Source organism: Elephantulus edwardii, unplaced genomic scaffold, assembly GCF_000299155.1.
Source record: "Elephantulus edwardii isolate Elephantulus edwardi_28Jun2011 unplaced genomic scaffold, EleEdw1.0 scaffold00118, whole genome shotgun sequence".
Classification (NCBI taxonomy): domain Eukaryota; kingdom Metazoa; phylum Chordata; class Mammalia; order Macroscelidea; family Macroscelididae; genus Elephantulus; species Elephantulus edwardii.
Genome location: NW_006399868.1, coordinates 5,219,246 through 5,225,614, shown reverse-complemented (window position 1 = coordinate 5,225,614; position 6,369 = coordinate 5,219,246). Strand labels below are relative to the sequence as shown.

Sequence of the window (6,369 nt, the reverse complement as noted above, 5' to 3'; positions counted from 1 at the left end):
TATGTAAAAAAATAATGAATTAATAAATTGGCAGTATTTTTTTATTCATCATCAAAGCATGGTATTAGAATAAATTGCTTGGAAACAATAATTATATGAAAATATTTTTTAAACTTCTAATTTTTATTAACATTTTTCTTTATTCCGATCCAGTGAAGTTAAAATTTACATGAAAATAGGAAGAAAAAAAATTTTAAATGTAAGTTGTAATTTGATTTGGAGATTTAAGTTCACCTCACCAGAAAAGTCCTTGCTGCATCACATATCTTTGGGCTTGTTCATTTAAACCCAGTTTCATAGATTTCTCATGTTCCAATAAAACCACGGTCTACTCTTTCTAGTGAATGATTTTATTGAATATACATGTTCAAATATCATAGGTATTAAAACTAAACCTCAATTTCAGAAAGAATTTACTGTGTGTTAAAGTGGATTATATTTCATCCCTTGAGAGTCTTGTTGACTTAGAATTAAAAAAAATGTTCTCAGCCTTCCACCTTTCGGAAATATTTTCATTTTCTTAGACTTTGACTTCATAACTAGAATTTCACTACATATCAAATGCAATTAAAATAAAAATAAACATGTAAGAACGGAATCTAAGTTTGTAGAACTTATAACATCTACCGTCTTTTTTTTTTTTAGCTTAGTTTTGCACCTGAGCTTTCTGGTTAGACGAGATAATGTCCCTCTTGCTTTACAAGTACAACAGTAAGTAAAAGTCAGTGTTACCTAGGGGACAACTGCTGCAAAATCTTTATGTGTTTTCAGATATTACAGGAGGCTTTAGAACAGAAAATGCACAATTTTGACCTTTCATCTCCTGTAAAGTTTCCAAATCTTTATTTTCTATAATTCCAGCATTACACATATTTAGTAGGTTGAATTTGGGGAATTAAAATACCTTTTAAACAAGGAAAAGCTTTTGGCATTTACTGTTTGAAATCACAAAAACTAATTTTATTTCATAATCTTATAATAATTAAAAAATACTTAGATAATAAATCCCATCAAGCACATGATCTGACCCAACCCATGGCATTTCCCAGTTTTTCATAGGCATATGAAAGTTGGATAATGAATAAAGAAGATCAAAGAAGAACAGAAGTGTTTGAATACTACTACTATTAGAAAAGAATATTGGATATACTATGGAGTGACCACAAATTTCTTTGGATAAAGTATAACCAGGGTACTTCTTAGAGCCAAGAATCATGGCACTTCATGCCTTGTTACTTTAAGCATGTTGTCACTAGGCTTCAGATTTAAAAAACGACTTTCTTGTGGAAAGAAAAGAGGGTCAGTGAAAGACAGAATGACATTCAAGGGCATGAATTGACAGAGACAGCAGCAATGGGCTTAAGCATGGTCAAATGAGAAAGGTGTAGGATAGGGCAAATTGCTGATATTTTGTTCATAGGGTCACTGTCAGACATAATCTTGATGTTTTAAGGTACCATCCATTGAGTCAATTATGACTCTCAGTGGTTGTGGCGATATCAAATTCCTGTAGAGAGTAGTCGTCTCCAGACAGCACAGCATGGAGATGCAAGAAAAAAAAAATCAAAGAACATGGAATGAGCTAACTAAAGGAGAACTTTGCAAGCTGGGCAGAGACGCATCTTAGTCAAGTGCTGAAGTCTGTCATTGCTTCCCCGTGAAGAGAAAAGGAGAAGCTAACACAGAGGTATAGTGCTCATTACTTATAGTCATCAGCTCCTCTGTCTCCCTTTCTTTCTCTACATGGTAACTTTTAGAAAATCATATTCCATTTCCATTATAGAGGGAGTTTATAGGCACTGCCAATGAACTCTTTCTTTTCTTTGACTTCAATTTATTTTTCCTTTTAGTCAAATAACCTCTTCACTTATTAAAACAACAACAAAAGAGCCCCAAAAACAATGCAACAACATTGGGATTAATCCAATCATCAGTTGCCTATCTATATAGAGAAATGATTTTTAGATAGAGCATGTGTTACAATCACTGTCAAAATTATTCTGCTCATTGGGTGGGAAGTGCCTTAGAATACCTCACAGAGCGCTCTGTGAAGAAGGTGGATGGCTTTCTGGTAGACTACACATGGCAATCGCAATGGACACTCAGCATACTGTAATTGAAATGAATTCAATCAAAGGAATAAGTCACCAGATCTCATCATATACTCTTACATTGTAATCTGAGGAATTAACAAAAGGAAAATGGAAACAATTCACATGAAAGTTTAAGAGTTACTTGGGATTTTACTGTACTACAGCTAGGGATGCAGAAAGCCCAAAAGAGCATTGTTTCCTTCCTCATAACAAGAGGGGGGAAAAAACAGGGTCAATGCTTTTTCTTGAAACAATGAGAAATGGAAGATTCAAGGCAGTTTATCTGATATCTGGGGAGGCATATCTCGACAAGACCAAAAACGTCCTAGCTTGTATGTTCTGGGAGCAGACACTGCTGGGCGCCAAGAAAACCAGGAAAGACATGAGGCCAGATACATTTAATGAATTGCTAAAGGCCGTTTGTGCTTGGTTGAGAGTGTAAAGCTCTGTGAGCCTCGGACATAAGAGAACTTCTCTGCTTTCACTGTGGTTTCCTTTCTGAAACCCACCTTACATTCATTCACAAGGCAAATTGGAGAGGATTCTGAGAAAGCTGCCCACAGCGATGGCTAGCAGAAGAAATGGCATTTGTTGATGAAATACTCCCAGATCCATCCTCCCTTCCTATCCTTTGGGACAAATGCCTTATTATTCAGGAAAGAACAACAAAGCCCTCTCTGTAGGACACAGATAGAAACCGACTACAGCTGGTGGGAGGAAAGTGGGGAGGGGAACCCACTAAAATAAAGGGCAGAAAAACTTCTAAGACCAGACTCAACTTTCAGTTTCTCAATGCCTACAGAAAACAAAGGCTTAATTTGATATTGGGAATTTTCCTACATGCCCTGCCCATGTCAACACTGATATACACCAAGTAAGAATATTGGTAGAATACAGCTAGAAAAGCCGTGGTGGTTAATTTTTCTGGAGAGGACTATTGGGGGAGACCCAGGGCCCAGTGGAGTCCAGATGTTGAGTTAAATCCTCTGACTATGAATGGGTTTGAAGCTTATTGCCTTCAGGGATTAATAATTTGTATTGTTGTTGTATATCGTTCCATCAATTCAGCTTCAGAAAGCAGTTATCCTAGAACAGGCAAACCTCAATCTTAGTGTGAAACATTGGCTAGATGGATGGGGAACTCCGACAGGAAACACTACCAGAAGTGATGATGCACCTATCTCCAAATAGAAAATATATTTACCTAAGTATCTAACATCCTAAACAACATGGACCAGAAAGCAGAATTCAGCATCAGGAACTCTCTTGAAGGAAGCAGACAACACAACTCTGCTTCCTTAAGCACCTATTGGTGAAGCTCAAAAAACTTCAGTATGAATTATATGTCAATACAAATTAATACCAATCTGTGGTTTCAAGATGTCTCCAACTCACGGTGACCCTCCAGTGGGTTTACGGATGGTAAATATCCACAGGCGGAAAATGCTCATTCTTCTACAGACAGGTTGCTCTTAAATACTTACTATATACTGAGCTGCTAGGTATCCTTACTTCCACATAAAGAAAACAAAAACCCTGACAACTGGACTACTCAGCAACACGGTAAGAAGAAGAAAGACTGAAAGCCAAGGGTCAAAAGTATGTGGCAGAAACCAGAAACAGCAGCATCTGATCTCCAATAACTCCACAGAATTCCCATCGACAGACCATCAAGAGCATAAACCTAATTTCTATGAGATTACATATATCCCCATACTCCTACCTCTTCTAGCATTTCTGTCTGTCTCTCTCAACCAGTTATTGCTATTCTTCAGTTAAGTTCACTAATCCATTGCAATGGCCATACAGAAATAACAAACAAATCTCCTAATCATGGGATTTACTAGGGAGTAACAGATTACAATTAGGTTAGAAACATTCAGGATAAAATTCTTCAAGCAAAGAACTTTCTCTTTATGAGTATTTTCATGCAGGAGTCATGCCTTTGGATCTTTCTGCAAACTCTGGCAAGTATGACAAAATGTCTTTGTCGCTGTTGTTTGTTGTCAAGTGCCATCAAGCCAAGTAGTGACATGGAGAACCTATCCTGTGCCGTCCTCATCCTCTCTGACATATTTGGGCCCATAACTACAGTCATTGTACCAATGCATCTTATTGAAGGTTTTCTCTCCTCCTCTGACGCTCATCCGTCCACAACAAATATATCTTGGAGGAAGTACAACCGGAGTGCTGCTTAGAAGCAGAGATGGCAAAGCTTTGTCGCACGTGCTTTGAGAATGTTGTTTGGGGAGGCTTTTCCTTGAAAAGCTCTTTTTTTCTCCTGCTTAAGTCTCAGTAAGTGCAGCCCAAGGCTCTCTGTTCTGCCTCTGTGGCTGGAAGACTTATTTCAGCTTTGTTGAATGTCTCCCCACTTCTCCTGCTGCCAGTACCACTACCACATCTCAGCCTCAGACCTGTATCATCCTGTGGAGTAATCTCTAGTCCAACAAATGCATTGTACGATCTAGGTTTTTGGTGTGTTTTTTTTTTCTTTATTGATAATAGTCAGAATCCAATTTTGTCCCCTGTGCTCAATTTAAGCCTGGAGACATAGCAAACACTACCACTAATCTGACTGGTAGTGTATATATTTGCATATTCCCACTAAAAAAAGTTTTCCATCACTCATCTGTCACTTTGCCATGCTTTGATGGGTTGCATGTTGCTGTGATTCTGAAAGCTATGCCAGTAGTATTTCAAATGAAATTTTAAAAAATAACACCAAAAAGAAAAAAGAAAGAAAGAATATGAACCTATTGACCATTTCATGGTTGAAGTCATGGAGATAAAACAAAAGCCTGAAATTGATACAAGTTTAATCCGAGAGTTTGCTCTGGACCATGAGGCATCCAGATGTGAAGAAGAGAGTAAAAGATGCATACATACATCTTCACTTGAAAGGAGTTATTGGTATATGGAAAAACAGAACTGGACTCAAGCTTACTTAAGAGCACAGAAGAGTGAGAGAAAATTGTAAAAGTGGAAAGAAAATTAGCTGAAGATAAGAGTTAAAAAGAAAATCAGAGACCTGAAAAAGAAAGTATGTAGTGATTAAAATAAAAGGATTTGTTGTTATTAATCAAAAGGGTATTGATCCCCTTTCCTTGGATGCTCTTGCAAGAAAAGGCATAGTAGCTCTGTGTAGAGCTATGCAGAGAAATAGAGGCTGGTGCTTGCCTGTGGTGGGGTGGCTCTCAGTGCTTTACAGGACCTGAATCCTGACTGCTTGGGGCATTCAAGCCTCGATTATGAGTGCACCTTGGGATACAGAGGAGAAGTGCAGCAACCCTGGCTTTGTCACACTAATGATCAAAGAACCAAACAAATAAACACCCTCACTCAGATCAAAGATGCCATTAGAGACAGCTTGAGGATTGACAAGAACACTATAGCTGTGTGATCCCAGGGGCTGGTGCTGTGGAAGCAACAATGGCAGAGACTCTGATGAAGCATAATCCCACTGTCAAGGCAAGGCCCAGCTTGGCTCCAGGTGTTTGTTGACACATTGCTCATTATTCCCAAGGTTCTTGCTCAGAATTCTGGTTTTGACCTTCAGGAAACACTAGTCAAGGTTCAAGCAAAACATTCAGAATCTGATCAACTTCTGGGTGTTGACTTGAACACAGGTGAACCCATGGCAGCAACAGAAGCAGGTGTATGGCATAATTACTGTATAAAGAAACAGCTGCTCCACTCTTGCACTCTGATGGCTACCAACCTCCTCCTTGTTGATGAGATCATGCAAGTTAGGATGTCTTCCCTCATAGGTTGAATCATGAGTTTGTACCAAGTTTGTCTTTTCTGAATCATGAAGACTAGAGTGATCCTAAGACAAGAGCAATGGAATTTTTATTCAAGCTGCAAGTGACTCTAAATGAATTCTGTTTCTTTGTTCAAATAAGATGACACTCCACCTATTTAAATTCTAAAATCTCCAGCATTTTCCAATTGCACTGAAGTGTGCACATCAAGTAAGAACTTTAACCATCCAGGCTGTTGTTTGCCTTTAGCTACAGTGGCTGAAATGACATTAGATAAACATATTATCTACCTTGTTTATAAATACCCCTCAAAAACAACAACAACAACAACAAACAAACAAACAAAAAAGAATTAGTATTACCAGAACATTCTGCTGTCAGGGATCACTCAAAAAACTTGAGAGGTATGTTATTAATCTGAAGACTAAGTATTTCTGATTCAAGCCATAGTCGTTCTAATCACTTGCATGCATTTGAGAGCTAGACAATGAATAAGGATGACTGAAGAGTTGATG

The 6,369-nt window shown here is 38.0% G+C and overlaps 1 pseudogene; it reads left to right on the top strand.

Moving 5' to 3' along the window:
• Positions 1 to 2,346: 2,346 nt before the first annotated feature.
• Positions 2,347 to 5,865, top strand: LOC102857559 (annotated as a pseudogene).
• The last annotated feature ends 504 nt before the right edge of the window (positions 5,866 to 6,369 follow it).